This window comes from Bos indicus, chromosome X (assembly GCF_029378745.1).
Source record: "Bos indicus isolate NIAB-ARS_2022 breed Sahiwal x Tharparkar chromosome X, NIAB-ARS_B.indTharparkar_mat_pri_1.0, whole genome shotgun sequence".
Taxonomy (NCBI): domain Eukaryota; kingdom Metazoa; phylum Chordata; class Mammalia; order Artiodactyla; family Bovidae; genus Bos; species Bos indicus.
Genome location: NC_091789.1, coordinates 77,915,326 through 77,931,693, shown reverse-complemented (window position 1 = coordinate 77,931,693; position 16,368 = coordinate 77,915,326). Strand labels below are relative to the sequence as shown.

The 16,368-nt window shown below is 38.8% G+C and overlaps 1 protein-coding gene across 2 annotated transcripts in view; it reads left to right on the top strand.

The window, feature by feature from the left end:
- Positions 1–16,368, top strand: part of TENT5D (terminal nucleotidyltransferase 5D) — a 287,933-nt gene that overhangs the window by 198,254 nt on the left and 73,311 nt on the right. The window contains exon 1 of one of the 2 annotated variants that reach the window (XM_070783897.1): positions 7,853–7,993. The exons of the other annotated variant lie outside the window; for it this stretch is intronic. The gene's annotated coding sequence lies outside the window, so the exon portion shown is untranslated. Of the gene's footprint in view, positions 1–7,852; positions 7,994–16,368 lie in introns of those variants that run through there. 2 annotated transcript variants of the gene reach the window in all.

Here is a 16,368-nt window from a genome sequence, read left to right as displayed (position 1 = left end):
ATGTATGTGTTTCAAAGCTACTCTCAATTCGTCCTACCTTCTCCTTCCCCTGCTATGTCCACAAATCCCTCCTCTATGTCTGTGTTTTTATGCCTTCCCTGCAAATAAGTTAATCAGTAACATTTTTCTATCTTTCATATATATGCATTAACACACTATATTTTTCTCTTTCTGACTTACTTCACTCTGTATAACAGGCTCTAGGTTCATCCATCTCAGTTCACCTGACTCACATTAGCTCCTTTTTATGGCTGAGTAATATTCCCCAGCAAAGAGTTACTCATGGTTTTTCCCCACGTTCTGAGTTTTAGTGTGGAGAGCTGGGAAGAAAAACAAGACACCCAAATACTAATAATAACAAAAATAACAACAACAGTTGTCATAAAAAATTAAAGGATGAATTAACTGGTTTTAGGTAAGCACACCACACATGGTATGAAGTGATATGGGGTGGGAGGATCATTGGTTCTGATTCATCTTCACCTAGAGAAAATAAAACCTCATTTTGAAACTGTTTCACACATCCCTAATATAGTTAAAAATCTTATATACCTCAACATTTCTCCCTTCATATGTAAAGATACCGCTTTTCATCAAGAACACATAGCTTCTTTTGAAGACTGGGCAGGTGGATTTTGGCCACCAGAAGTTGGTGAGGAATTGGAGGGGATAGGGGGTCCATGTGGTGAGCACAAATCTACGGACAGAGGAGTCCTGAGTCCCAGGAGGTCTGAGGCACCGAGGTTGTGGGGTCCTGGGGTCTGACTGGAGAACAGGCTGCTGAGTATGATCAGTTTCTAGTCACTGCTAGCAGCTAAAGTGAGGGGGTCTATTGACCACATACAATGCTCAGGAAAGAAAATCCACCTCTGTGTGCCCACTCCAACTCTATGCTAGGGTGAGATGTAGCAGGAACCAGCCCAGCAATGCACCCGAGGCTGCCACTAGCAATAATCACTGTTGATTTAAAGCTTTATTTAGGCTTCATCTGTACCCTCATAGTCAATAAGGTTTTGCTACATTTTATTAGTGAGGTTGACCAATGTATCATTTGTTTGTTCTGTCCCTTCCCCCAATATTAAACTATGAAATTTGTGATTTGTTTAAACTCTGGGTGAATCATAGCTTAGTTTGCATGCCCAGGGGCTCAGGCAATTCAGAAACTAGAGACAAGGTGTTTATCTTCAAGCACCAAATCCAGATTACAGGAGGGTAAACACACACCTATTTTTCCTCTTCAGTCTCACATTACCAGTAGTAGAATTTCCTCACTCTGCAAAGGACAGGAGTGCAAGCGGGTGAGGCCTGGGCTGGGTTTGGCAGGAAAACTTGGTGAGCGACAGGTATTGCTGCCTGGCTTTCTCAGAAACCCTGGCACCCACCTAGCCTCCTCTTCCCTCCCAGCTGCCCCCAGGACCCTGAGTGGGTGAAGGACCACACAACCCGTGCTGGGTTCTTCAGTCACACAAGAGAGTCTTGTCTAAGTAGAGTAGAAGAGCTGCCATCTGAGGGAGACAAGGAAAAACTGTGGGCAGACACTCAAAAGGAGACCTGGGTGGGGGTGGCTCAGATCTCCCAGGACAAATTGATGACCATCAATTTGTAGACCATCAAATTGATGACCTACAAATAATAATAATACATAAACCAAAAAGAGGATGGGATCAGATATATGACATCTATGCATGTTTTCCATCAGTTCAGTTGCCAGGGGATTCTTCTCTGTCTGGAAACTGCAACAGTAATGGCATGTCTAATGCTGAGAGAGTAGAAACATGTACGAGATTGAAGCTAGAATCTTTCCTGGTTTTGGCTTGAACCAAATTGGAAACCTTCATCAACCACATTCTGCAATACACTGAGGACCAAATTACAGATCCACCATGTAGCAAACAGAATAAAACAAACAAAAAAAAGCGTATTTGAGAAATGATCATCTTTTCCACATATCCTCTGGGAATTTACATGAAATTCACATCACTTTCTTCCAGTTATTGGCCACAGGTATCCAAGGGCATTTTTTTTTCCCTCTTGTTTCCAGCTCACAGAACAAACGTTACTATCACAGATTCACAAAAGCAAGCTCACACACACCAAGATAGAAGATAAGGTTAATTCTTAAAAGGTCCTCTCCAAATAATTTATTAAAATATATCCTTTGTTTTTCAAAAAGTCATTTTGGGAACACACAACACCCAGGACAACTCCAACGGGCTTGTAAGTAGTTAAGGCACTCGAATAGCATGTGCTGCATCTCCGCACAGTCAAGGCTGCCCTTCTCTCTCTCTCTTTCTGTCCCCCAGATCACTGAAGGACACTAAGGATACCTCAGAAAACATAGATTCAGGACACTTTGCTCTGCTGGCTTTCATCTGTGGGCTTGGGGGCAGGCCAGGCAATCATTCCAGGCACAGGAGAAAGGCACCGTATGCAGCAGCCAGGAAAGGGTAGGTGGGCCTCTGGCTGGACAGCTTTAGCACATCCTGCATAAGGGGAGCTGGGCTCTTCTGGCCAGGGTCGCCCTGACATGCCAGCTCCTCGGGGCTGCCCTGGGAGCACTCCTGCCAGCCTTGACCTGGCTAGTGATGGTGGTCCAACCCACTGCCCTCTCCTCATGGTGGCCATGCTCTCCTGGCTCTGGGTGACTGCCATGTGGTTGCTGGCAAGCAGGCCCAAGTCCGCCTCACTCTCTGACATGTGGATGATGCCACTGTGGGTAAACTCATTCTTGCTGTCCTCCCTGGCCTCCCTTTCACTGTCCTTGTTGTGGTGCTTGGTATGCCGGGCCTTCTGGTGGACCCCTGGTGGCTCACCAGGCTGTGTTTCAAGGAAAAGGTCCACTAGCAGGTCTTGGACTTGTACAGCCTCTCTTCTATGTGCAACCTCATGTGCTGCATCAGGTCCTGCAAGTAACAGAACCTCTTGCAACACATGTTGCACATCTTCTTCCTTTTGTCTGCCTTGCTGGCTGTGCTCCTGGGGGAGCCTGTCTTTGGCTTCTTGTTGTTGTCACTCTTCTCCAGGGACTTCTTCTCTGCAGCCCCCCACCCTATTCCTCCCCCCACATGGTCAGAGGGCCCCTTGACCTCCTTGTTCTGCTTATCTTCCAGGGCTTCAGGTCTGGCCTCCACCTTGGCCAGGGGCTCCAGGGTCTGGGGTTCAGCTGGCCTGGGCAGTGGCTCAGTGGTGGTCCCTTGGGCTCCCGGGAGACAGTGCTCTTGCCCCAGGCTCCTCAGGGCCCTGTGCCTTACAGTGGTGGCTGAGGGTCCCAAGGAACTTGAAGCTCTTCCCACACACGTGGTAGGCATGCTTGTGGTCCTGTGCACCTGCTCCTACCTTCTCCTTGGCCAGCTTCAAGCTCATTACCTTGTTGGCAAGGTTGAGGTCCAGACTCTTGTTGCTGACCATGCCCTCCTCAGAGCCGTCAGCATCCTTATCCCACTACTCCCCAGTGTGGCCCTCCTCTTCCTCAGCCACCACTTGCTTCATCATGCCCTGCACTGCCACTGGGGCTCCTCCAGAACCAGGATGGGGACCAGGCTGGGCTTGGCAGCTCCTGCTCCCAGGTGATGAGGTCCAGCACTTAGCTGCTAGCCAATGAGGCCTCTGTGTCCGACTGGCTGTCAGTGTGGGTTAGTATGTGCCTCTGCAGTAGCTCCCAGCATCTTAATCATCCTTTGTATATGTATGGATTGTAGAGTTTGGAAACACAGAAACTCAAGATCTTCAAAATTGAAAGAAAACTTACAGATCACTTGCCAACTTCCCTCATTTTACAAATGTGAAAACTGAAGCTCAGAGATGGATAATCGAGTAACTGATGAATAGAACAGGAGGAAGGAAGAATTCAAAGCCAGCTCAACTATTATTTCTCTCTTGCATTCTAAATTTCATAGTGACTTTGAGTTGAGCTGGCATTGAATTCCTCCTTCCTCCTTGTTCTTCTATTCAGCAGTTAATTATCCATCTCTAGGCTTCAGTTTTCACATCTGTAAAATGAAAGAATTTGACAAGTTCATCAAATGATGAACCATAAGCAATCTTTACATGCAATACTTCTTATAAGATACATCTTCTACCAGTTAGCTAGGACATAAATCATAAGACTACTTTCAGGTGGTACTGAAAAACAAAATTTGAAATATTAATAATATTGTGGTTAAAAAATGTATTTGTCAATAATAGCAAAGCCTCAGAGACTCTGATATGTAATTCTGCTTTAGCATGTAAAGTCATTCACAATGGAGAGCATTTGTAAGGTAGCTGGCAACTTTTGCCTATAACACAGTCTCAACTTTATAGGTGACTACAAAAGGAGACAATGATACCAGTCCAGTTCACAACATCCCTTTCTTTATTCTTATGTCCACAGTACCTATAATCTACTTCATTGATTCTCAACCTTTTCCAGGTTAGAGTCCCTTGCAGAAACAAATGTCAACAATAGACATTTTCCCCAGGAAAAGGCACATAGTAATATACAAAATTTTACATACAATTTCAAGCTTAGTAAGTCCATACATGGGATTAAGAATTGCTGTTTTAGCATTCATTTTCTTACGTGTCCTGGTTCAATTAAATCAAAGGTGCTTGAAATTGGGAATGGGTCCTATAAATCTCTGTACTGACATCCTAGATGCACTGCTCAGCCCACAGTAGAGACTCAATAAGTGTTAATTCTTAGCAGGTCATCTGCTCTTTTTTTTTTTGCTCACTATGGGCCAAGTGCTGTGTGAGAAAATGAGGATTCAAAGAAAAAAGATAAGAACCCCATCCTCAAGGAACTCAGTCTAATGAAAGAGATAAGTAAACATATGATTATAAAGTTAAAAAAAGGGGGGGGGGGTTCTTAAATGGAAAGAAAACTGATGGGTAAAGGAGGAAAGAATAGGGATTTGTGGGAAATTGTGCTTTCAGACAGAGAAGGCAATGGCACCCCATTCCAGTACTCTTGCCTGGAAAATCCCATGGATGGAGAAGCCCGGTAGGCTGTGGGTCACTAAGAGTCGGACACGACCGAGTGACTTCACTTTCACTTTTCACTTGCATGCATTGGAGAAGGAAATAGCAACCCACTCCAGTATTCTTGCCTGGAGAATCGCAGGGATGGGGTCGCACAGAGTTGGACATGACTGAAGTGACTTAGCAGCAGCAGCAGCAGCAGTGCTTTCATATTTGGTTTGTTGAGATGATGGGTTAGGAGATTAGGTAGATGACCTGGAAGGCTTCCTGGAAATGAATATGTTTTAACTAAGTCCAATAACAACAACAAAAAAACAAAAAATGTCAGAACATTTTCCTAACCTCAACCTCATTGCTTAAGGGATAACACAGTAGAGTGGTAGAAACTTAGAGAAGCAAAAAAGGAAAAAAAAGAACATTGGGGTACGGAAATATCCTTCAATTCTTTCCTTGTTTCATCAAGTATTACTCTTGAAACAATGTTCATATTGCACACATATTGCTATTAACTGTATACTTGTAAAACTTCTATATGAACACATTACAAAAAATAAATCTGGCTACTCCATCAAACTATTTAAAATGACACTGGATCTAATCTAACATGATTACTTCAGTGTATTTAACTGCCTGAAGACAGAATTCACAATTACCATGCTAATTCGATAGTGGTAGCACATTTATTCTTTTTGCATACTGCAACAATGAGATTTCTGCATTTTATATAGGTGACAAATAAATGTTACTCAAGTTTCAGTTTAAGTTATTTATTTATGAAAGATAGGTCTGAGTCCATGTCATTTTCTTCTTCCTCTACTCAAAGGAAAAGGTCCATTTCTAAAAAAAAAAAAAAAAAAAAAATCAAGAGAACTAATCACTGCCAGATGGTATGATTCAAGTTAAACCTCTTCACTTCCTTTGATGGACTGAAGAGTTGTTAGTAGTTCATTTTTGCTAGGTACTAAACTACTGATAATAGTATCATTAATTTAAATTATAGGCAGGCATACATACTTCACAGTGAAAGAAAATTAGTAACTATCTTATTAATGGAAATCACATAGCAAAGGCTTTTAGGTAGAGCAAAAGTAACCTGTATTATTAAAGTAGAAAATAAAAGCAGTGTTAGAGCTATTACCTCAAATTCTTCCAAAAGATCTGGGGAAAGAGACAGCAATTTGTACCCTACTTCTTAATGCTTAACATGTTTCAAAACTTTACAATTTGGTGAGCCCTTAACTTTCATTTTATCTTCACAAAAGCTTTAAAAGGTTGGCAGGTCAAAATGTTTACAGAGGAGTAAACATTACATGACAAACACTCTATGACCTGTCTCAACACATGTTTCTTAAAAGGCAGAAATGAGATTGGAAATTGACTTTCTGACTCATAGTCCAGCGCTCTTTCTTTTATGATGGTTCTTTAAAAAAAAATTATCTAACACAACTACACTTCTGTAAATTATATCCTTTAAACTGAGCCTTTCAGTTACCTACTCTGTTCATGAAATGATCTATTTCTGCATCTCCACAAAGGTTCACATTTTATTCTTGGTTTATCTTGGCCAGTTCAGCACAAAATGTTACCAATATTCTCAGTATGGTTTACATTATTTAATCCTCTCACCAAATATCTTTCTATATTTCAGATTTACAAATTAATAAAGGTAAAATAGTTTTAATATGAGCTATCAAAGAATTACTCTGACCCACATTTTGTTATTTTGCAAAGTTTCATTCAATAGCAAGATGCCAAACTACTCTATTTCTGTGATAACAATTTCTGGAAAAAGAACATCCACATGGAAATTCTGTGATGGCATTTCAGTTGAGAAAAACAATCTCATCCTTCAATTCAGGGCTTCCCACAGGTTCGTTCCTAACCTCAACCTCATTGCTTAAGGGGTAACAAAGGTGGCACTGATGAATTTTCGTAGCTTTAGGAACTGTGGGTTTCCTCACGTGTTAAATCAGATTATTAAAGAGCAAGCACTCAATTTAGTTCAGAGGACTGCTATTAAGAACCGTAACTCATTACCAGTCACCTCCATCCAGAAAAAGGAAGAAGTACCACAAAAACTAAGCTCAGTTCACTCAATCATGTCTGGCTCTTTGTGACCCCATGGGCTGCAACACGCCAGGCTACACTGTCCACAAAAACTATTTGCCCTCATTATCTAATCAAAACCTATACCTCTGCCCCAAACCTCTGGCAAACTTCTGTCACCTGTTTCCACACCACCCTACTTCGATTTCTCAGGAGTGGATAAATTCACAGAAAAAAATAGGTAACAGTAGTCCTCAACAAGCAAGGGTTCACGTTCAGGAAGCTTCTCAAACCAGTCCCGCGACTCCTGACTCTAGCCAAAGCAGTCCCATTTCTCCTGATTCTAGGATGGATGCAGCTAACAGGGAAACAATAACAAACAAAACAAGCTGCCAGCGCTGTCCGAGCCCTCACACCTCCTCAACTAGACCTGTAAAGGTCTCCACTAGCCACTTTCAGGGCTCCCAGCCCTCCCCTTCCCTGCTTCCTTAAGCCATAGCAGCAGCTTTTCAAACAGGAAAGAATACTCTCTATATTCGATATGGTCCCATGACTTTCGTGGACTGCGACAGCCATTGGCAGCAGCAAGGATTTGAAGGCGCTCAGAGCGCGGTTCCAGTCCACAATTGCTACTCGCCCTGCTCCAAGGTTCGCAATTCAGCTTCCTTTTTCTGCACAGGTTGGGGGAGGAGCTGTCTGCGTCGGAGGGGCGTGGCTGGGGCAAAGTCAAAATGGCTGCCGTTCTGAGAAGCGGCAGTCGCTTGGGGGCGTTAGGGGGCTCGAGGGCAAGAGGTCACGCCCCTCCCCCTCGTGTCTTTAGCGTGCCCAGCGCCTAACGGTTTTCCTCACTCGGCAGACATACTTCCTCTCGTCGTACTCCATACTCTGCTTAACCTTCTGCCACGCTTCTTTCCTCAGATTTCATACTATCCTTGACGCCTCACTTCTGTTCTCAGAGCTTAAGTCTTACGGATGAAAGAAAAAGGTATAGGAATTTTAAAGTACTTTTAAAAAATTATACTTGTATGAAATAAGGACCTGAGGGATTCGGGGCTCGTGATTTTGATTTGTTAGGTTAGACGGGGAGGACAAAAAAGTAAGCCTAGGAGTTTAAGAGATGAAGTTACTGTGAAATATATCTTAGTAATAGATTGTATTTTATAATAAATGGTGAAAAATAGGAAAGCTACTATGAAATCTATAGTGAGCGGGAGGTTGATAGAAATACTAAATAGTGATTAGCATTTATATGTGATTTATTAATATGCCCAAAGGTAATTTACTAGACGCTAAATCTCTAGATTTATGGGAAGGATCTTTGGCTTTGGCGTCGTGTTTCAATTCAGAACTCTTAGAAATTCCAGGAAAGTGCTAATATATATTACTTTAGGGGAAAAAATAGCCATATTAATTATATTTTTAGTGGGAAATTTTATGTGTGATGTTAACGTTTTTCTTATCTTTAATATTTAACTGTGTGGGGAAAATAATGAACAAATAATTTGATAAGCCTCTTTTTATCTTAAGGATCATTTCCTACTGAACCAAAATGGTTCAAAACGATACTGTTTATTCTTTTGTGTTGATGATTATTAGGCTTCAGACTGTTAACTAATTCTAAACCCATAATGCTGGAAAAACAGTCCTTTTTGTGTATAGTTCTGAGGAAGAATAATCTGTAAAACACTTCCATAGGTGAAACTGTACAAAGATTTTTATTTATATCTCTCCACATGTATGTATTTGGGATGCAAGATTTACTTCTCTGGAGACAAAACTTGGCAGATTTAATTATTATTTTATCACTTTACTTGCTAGATAAACAATTGTATTTCACAGTTTGAGGATTTTCTTGGTGAAAAAGTAAAAAAGAATGTTTTTTAAAATTCTTCGCTATGTTTTTAATATGTACTTACACAGTTCTTTCAGTAAATCCACATGTAGACCAGAACAATGCACCAAAGCTTAAGCATTTCTAAGTTTTATGTAAAGTACTTTAGTTATGGGGCTTCCTTTGAGGCTCAGCTAGTAAAGAAACCGCCTGCAATGTGGGAGACCTGGGTTTGATCCCTGGGTTGGGATGATCCCCTGGATAAGGGAAGGGCTACCCACTCCAGTATTTTGGCTTGGAGAATTCCATGGATTGTATAGTCTGTGGAGTTGCAGAGTTGGACATGACTGAGTGACTTTCACTTTCACTTTTCTTATGTTCTTCTAAAAAAGAGCAAATCTTTTTTTAAAAAAGTATTTTAAAAGTGTTTTTGCATATTGTGGATCTTCTTAAGAGAGGGATATAAGGATAGGATCAGGTTTTTGGTAAAAATAAGATCTGACGATATTTGTCCAGTTAGTAAGTTTGTTACTGTTGTCCATCTTAAGTTAAAAAAAAAAAAAAAAAAAAAAACAGAGTTCTAAACTAATTTTGATTCCAAAAATTGCCCTTGTATTATCCTTGAATTTCTTTTTTTCTTAAAGTTAGATTTAGTATTTTTTTTTTTAAATCTTAGGCACAGTAATAGAACTATAAATACATGTGTTAGTCACTCAGTCATGTCTGACTCTGTGACTCCATGAATTGTAACTTGCCAAGCTCCTTTATCCATGGGATTCTCCAGGCAAGAATACTGGAGTGTGTAGCCATTTCCTTCTTCAGGGGATCTTCCTGACCAAGTGATTGGACCCAGGTCTCCTGCATTGATGGCAGATTCCTTACCATCTGAGCCACCAGCATATTCAGTAATAACTTCTGCTGTTGAGAACAAAGAACTGAAATCTGTTAATAATATACTTGTTTTATGGCAGAGCAAATATATTACAGAGAAAAGAAATACATGAAATTTTAATTTGTTTTAAACATCGAGTACCTGTAAAATAATATTTGTAAAACATGAGCACAGAACAACAAACTCCTGTGACTGAGTATCCATTATGAGAAAAGAAAATTACCATTTCCAATAAATTCTCTTGTGTAATCCTTTCCTAATCACATTCCTTTCCTTCCCTCTTTAGAGGCAACTGTTGTCTCAACTTCATATATAGTATCCCTGTTTTTTTTTTTTTTTAATAGTTTTACCATAGTATTTGCATTCCTAAACAGTATGTTCTTTAGTGTTATGTGTTTTTGAACTTTGTGTTGATGAAGTCATAAGTACTTTTCCTTCTTCTTTGACTTGCTTTTGTAACTCATTATAATGTTCCTTATTTATTTTACTACATGTAACCATAGTTCATTCATTTTCACTGCAATAGAGTTTTCTGCTGTATAAATATATCAGGATTTATTCATGTACTGTCCTGAGGATGGTTATTTGGGTTGTTTCCAAATTAATATATTAATGTTATATTAACACATAATCCAATTAAACACTTAAGATCACTGGACTTATTGTATTCTCATAAACATGTTAGTATAAAATCTGGAAATGTTTAGTTAATCAATGTTACTGTTTTTAAAAGCTAGATGTAATCTTCAAAAATATAATTTTACACTCTAGGCACACCCTAGGCACAATTATTCATTCATTGTTCATTGTATTTAGTAATATTTCTTTTTGTTTTGGGTTATCTCAGATATTGGTTTTGTTTCTTCCACTCTACCAGATTTAGTAATACCTCCTACCCTGTCTAACCTAAATAGGCAACTGTGTTTTTCTTTTTTCATCCTTAGAACATGGCTAAAGTGATAAAGGTGATAAGTATAAGGCCTCCCAAACTGTTCTTTTGGGACTTTAAATAACAAGGTTTAACTGAAACAATGTAAGTCACATATTGATAAACTCAGATATGGTAAATTTCACCTATGAAACTTAGAGAGATGTGTTCTGAGATCTTGAATTTTTACTGGAATAATTGAGATATAAAGAACCAATATAGTCTCTTAACTCAGGAACTGTTGAATGTGTTAAGCTCTGGCATGAATAAAGCTAATATGGTAATTATAATTCCCCCAGGATATTGAGTTGTTTTCATAATTCTTCATTTTTAAGTTCTCTATTTTTCAATCCATTGTAATACAAAGAACAAGCTTTCCTTTTTAAAGTTACAAGCATTTATCTGACAATTTCAGTTGAAATCTAAATTAATTTTTAAAATTTAATTGAGATTGTTTTGTGACAACACAACAGCATTTTAGTTGTATTTTAGCAAACAACTTAAAGATGATAAGAAAATTCAATGGTATAAAACAGTTAAACTTTCCTTGATGTAGAAAAAAAAGTATATGCCAGAAAAGATAATGATGTACTATTATATGTGAGTTAGTAGCTCAGTCGTGGAGAAGGCAATGGCACCCCACTCCAGTACTCTTGCCTGGAGAATCCCAGGGATGGGGGAGCCTGGTGGGCTGCCGTCTATGGGGTCACACAGAGTCGGACATGACTGAAGTGACTTAGCAGCAGCAGCAGCTCAGTCGTGTCTGACTCCTTGCAACCTCATTGTCTGTAGCCGGCCAGGCTCCTCTGTCCATGTGATTTGCCAGGCAAGAATACTGGAATGGGTAGTACGTCTCAAACTTCAGTGTTCTTGCTAAAAATACAGATGGTTGGGACTTGCCTCTGTAGATTCTGATAGAATAAGTTTGGAGCAGACCTCAGAAGTCTGTATTTTGCCTCTGGTGTGTAATGGAAATGAAAGTTCTAATATAGAGGAATAAAAATCTCATTATACTGCCTAAAATAACTCAATTTGGATGGAACTTTATAGTTTAAAAAGTACTGCTTGTATATCATTTTGTTTGATACTTAGTAATCTGGGAAATAGATTTAAGGGACTAGATCTGATAGAGTGCCTGATGAACTATGGACAGAGCTTCATGACACTGTACAGGAGACAGGAATCAAGACCATCCCTATGGAAAATAAATGCAAAAAAGCAGAATGGCTGTCTGGGGAGCCCTTACAAATAGCTGTGAAAAGAAGAGAAGCGAAAAGCAAAGGAGAAAAGGAAAGATATAAGCATCTGAATGCAGAGTTCCAAAGAATAGCAATGAGAGGTAAGAAAGCCTTCCTCAGCGATCAATGCAAAGAAATAGAAGAAAACAATAGAATGGGAAAGCCTAGAGATCTCTTCAAGAAAATTAAAGATACCAAGGGAACATTTCATGCAAAGATGGGCTCGATAAAGGACAGAAATGGTATGGACCTAACAGAGGGAGAAGATATTAAGAAGAGGTGGCAAGAATACACAGAAGAACTGTACAAAAAAGATCTTCACGACCCAGATAATCACCATGGTGTGATCACTCACCTAGAGCCAGACATCCTGGAATGTGAAGTCAAGTGGGCCTTAGAATGCATCACTATGAACAAAGCTAGTAGAGGTGATGGAATTCGAGTTGAGCTATTTCAAATCCCTAAAGATGATGCTGTGAAAGTGCTGCATTCAATTTGCCAGCAAATTTGGAAAACTCAGCAGTGGCCACAGGACTGGAAAAGGTCAGTTTTCATTCCAATCCCAAAGAAAGGCAATGCCAAAAAATGCTCAAACTACCGCACAATTGCACTCATCTCACACGCTAGTATAGTAATGCTCAAAATTCTCCAAGCCAGGCTTCAGCAGTACATGAACCGTGAACTTCCAGATGTTCAAGCTGGTTTTAGAAAAGGCAGAGGAACCAGAGATCAAATTGCCAACATCTGCTGGATCATGGAAAAAACAAGAGAGTTCCAGAAAACATGTGTTTCTGCTTTATTGACTATGCCAAAGCCTTTGACTGTGTGGATCACAATAAACTGTGGAAAATTCTTCAAGCGATGGGAATACCAGACCACCTGACCCGCCTCTTGAGAAACCTTTATGCAGGTCAGGAAGCAGCAGTTAGAACTGGACATGGAACAACAGCCTGGTTCCAAGCAGCAAAAGGAGTTCGTCAAGGCTGTATATTGTCACCCTGCTTATTTAACTTATATGCAGAGTACATCATGAGAAATGCTGAACTTGAAGAAACAAGCTGGAATCAAGATTGCCAGGAGAAATATCAATAACCTCAGATATGCAGATGACACCACCCTTATGGCAGAAAGTGAAGAGAAATTAAAAAGCCTCTTGATGAAAGTGAAAGAGGAGAATGAAAAAGTTGGTTTAAAGCTCAACATTCAGCAAACTAAGATCATGGCATCTGGTTCCATCAGTTCATGGGAAATAGATGGGGAAACAGTGGAAACCATGTCATACTCTATTTTTTGGGCTCCAAAATCACTGCAGGTGGTGATTGCAGCCATGAAATTAAAAGACGCTTACTCCTCGGAAGGAAATTTATGACCAACCTAGATAGCATATTGAAAAGCAGAGACATTACTTTGCCAACAAAGGTCCATCTAGTCAAGGCTATGGTTTTTCCAGTGGTCATGTATGGATGTGAGAATTGGAGTGTGAAGAAAGCTGAGTGCCAAAGAATTGATGCTTTTGAACTGTGGTGTTGGAGAAGACTCTCGAGAGTCCCTTAGACTGCAAGGAGATCCAACCAGTGCATTCTAAAGATCAGTCCTGGGTGTTCATTGAAAGGACTGGTGCTAAAGCTGTAACTCCAATACTTTGGCTACCTCATGTGAAGAGTGGACTCATTGGAAAAGACTCTGATGTTGGGAGGGATTGGGGGCAGGAGGAGAAGGGGACGATAGAGGATGAGATGGCTGGATGGCATCACCGACTCGATGGACATGAGTTTGAGTGCACTCCGGGAGTTGGTGATGGACAGGGAGGCCTGGCGTGCTGCGATTCTTTGGGTCGCAAAGAGTCGGACACGACTGAGCGACTGAACTGAACTGAACTGAGTCTGAGGCAAACTGGCAGGTATTATTATCCTCTTCTTACCAATTAAAAATAAAGACAAACAATCTCAGAAAGATTATATGATTTTCCCAAGAAAGTTTTAAGCAAATGGAGGACTCTGATTCAATTCAAGATTCTGGTTCCCCATTCACTACTTTCAAATGCACATAGCTGAATGGCAAGGAGGAATCATAAATAAGACCACTTCTGCTTCTTGTTTCTATAGTTCAGTTACCCATTTATCAGGTTAAAATGAAGAATTATTCCAGCTTGCACACAGTCTTTCTAATTTCTATAAGAAGAATGTTTGGTTTCCCGGAAATTGTAATGTGGTATAAATGAGGGTCTTTCCTGTTTATAATGGAAAAATATTTTCCCTAGGCAGACAGAGAACACCTTGCTGGTTTCATTGTTCTGCTGTTTTTTGTTTGATTTTCAAAAATTTGTACAAGTGAAAGGTGAAAGAGATTAGGGCTACAGATGAGGTAAAGCTCTTTTAGCTGGGGCAAATAGAAGATTAAGTGGGATTAGAAGTTTAAAGACAAAAAGAATGGGTTTAAATGGCTGCCATAGGTGACTTAAAAATGTGTCCAATTTACACTGATAATTAGAAAGTGAGAGATGAGTAAAAGGAGACAAGATGAGAATCTGGATGCAAGGTTTAAGTGAACCAGAAAATAATGAAAAAATAGTCTTGAATAGCTAGGAAAAATACATCTACATATTTACCATTTCTATATGTGAAATTTCTAATATTTCACTATTACTTTAATAAGAAGTGATAATATTTGGTGATTAAAATATATAGTTATCCAAAAGACCATTTCTCTAGAAACTTTTACTATTACAGAGCACTCAACACTTTAAAATTTATCTTTGCCAGGAAACCTTTTTAAAACTTGAATAATCAGGTGAGTTGATTGAGTCTTAAAGGATAACATTGTGAGAAAGAACAAAGCATTTGCTACTGTTAGAGATACTTTGCACTTCAGATGATATCGAAAGAGTTTTGAGAGTTGTATGAGTCAGAAATTCTTTAATATAAGTGTAAGTGTTCATATAGAAACTTTTTAGTTTTCTTTTTTATTGAAGTTTAGGTGATAGTTTCAGAAGTACAACATAAGTGATTCAACATCTTTATATATTGTACTTCATTTAATGTTATAAAATATTGGCTATATTCCCTGTTCCATACATTACACCCTTGTAGGTTATTTTATACATAGTAGTTTTATTTCTTAATCTGCTACCCCATCCCTCTCCGCAGTGATAACCAATGCTTTGTTCTGCATATTTGTGAGACTTTTTATGTTTTGAAGATTCCATTCATTCATTGATGGACACTTAGTCTGCCTCCATATCATGACTGTTGTAAATAATGCCCTTATGAACATTGGTGTACATATGTCTTTTTTGAATTGGTGTTCCTTTTTTTCAAATATTTACTCTGGGCTGGGATAGATGGATCATATGGTAGTTCTATTTTTAGTTTTTTGTGCAGCCTTCATATTATTTTCGATAGTGGCTGTAAGCAATTTATATTCCTATCAACATTATATCAGTGGTCCCTTTTCTCTATATCCTCTTGGACATTTGTTATTTGTTGTATTTTTGATGACAGTCATTCTGACAAATGTGAGGTCATATTTCATTGTTATTTTTATTTGCAGTTCTCTGATGATTAGAGGTGTGGAATATCTTTTTTTGTGGCTATTGGACATTTATATGAGTTTTTTTAAATGTCTATTTAGGTGTTCTCTCTTTAATTTTTGATATTAAGTTGTGCTGTTTATATATTTTGGATATAAATCCTTTATTAGACATTATCATTTACAAGTATTTTCTCCCATTCAGTAAGTTGTATTTTCATTTTGTTGATGGTTTCCTTTGTTGTGTAAAAGCTTTTAAGTTTGTTTAGGTCTTATTTGTTTCTTTTTGTTTCTGTGTCCCTTGCTTTAGGAGACAGATTGCTAAGATTTTTGTCAAAGAGTGTACTGCCTGGTTTCTTCTAGGAGTTTTATGGTTTCCAGCCTTACATTTAGACTGTAAATCTATTTTGAGTTTATTTTTATATGATATGAGAAAATTTTCTAATTCTATTATTTTACATACAGTTATCTAGTTCTCCCAGCACCACTTATTGAAGAGATTGTCTTTTCTCCAGTATGTTCTCCAATATGATCTTGCCTCCTCGGTTGTTGATAATTGACTAAAATGGATGAGTTTACTTCTAGGCATTCTATTTTGTTTTATTGATCTATATGTTTGCTTTTGTGCTAGTTCCATGCTGTTTTGACTACTGTAGTTTTGTTATATAGAGTGAATGCAAGAGCATTATCCTTCTAGCTTTATTCTTTTTTTTTTCCTCAAGATTGCTTTGGCAGTTCAGGTTCTTTGTGGTTCTTTATGAATTTTAGGATTACCTGTTCTAGTTCTGTGAAAAATACCATAGGTGTTTTGATAGGAATTGCTTAAATCTGTAGATTGCTTTGAGTAATATGGACATTTTATTTTATTTATTTTTTTTAATTTAATTTTATTTTTAAACTTTACAATATTGTATTAGTTTTGCCAAATATCGAAATGAATCCG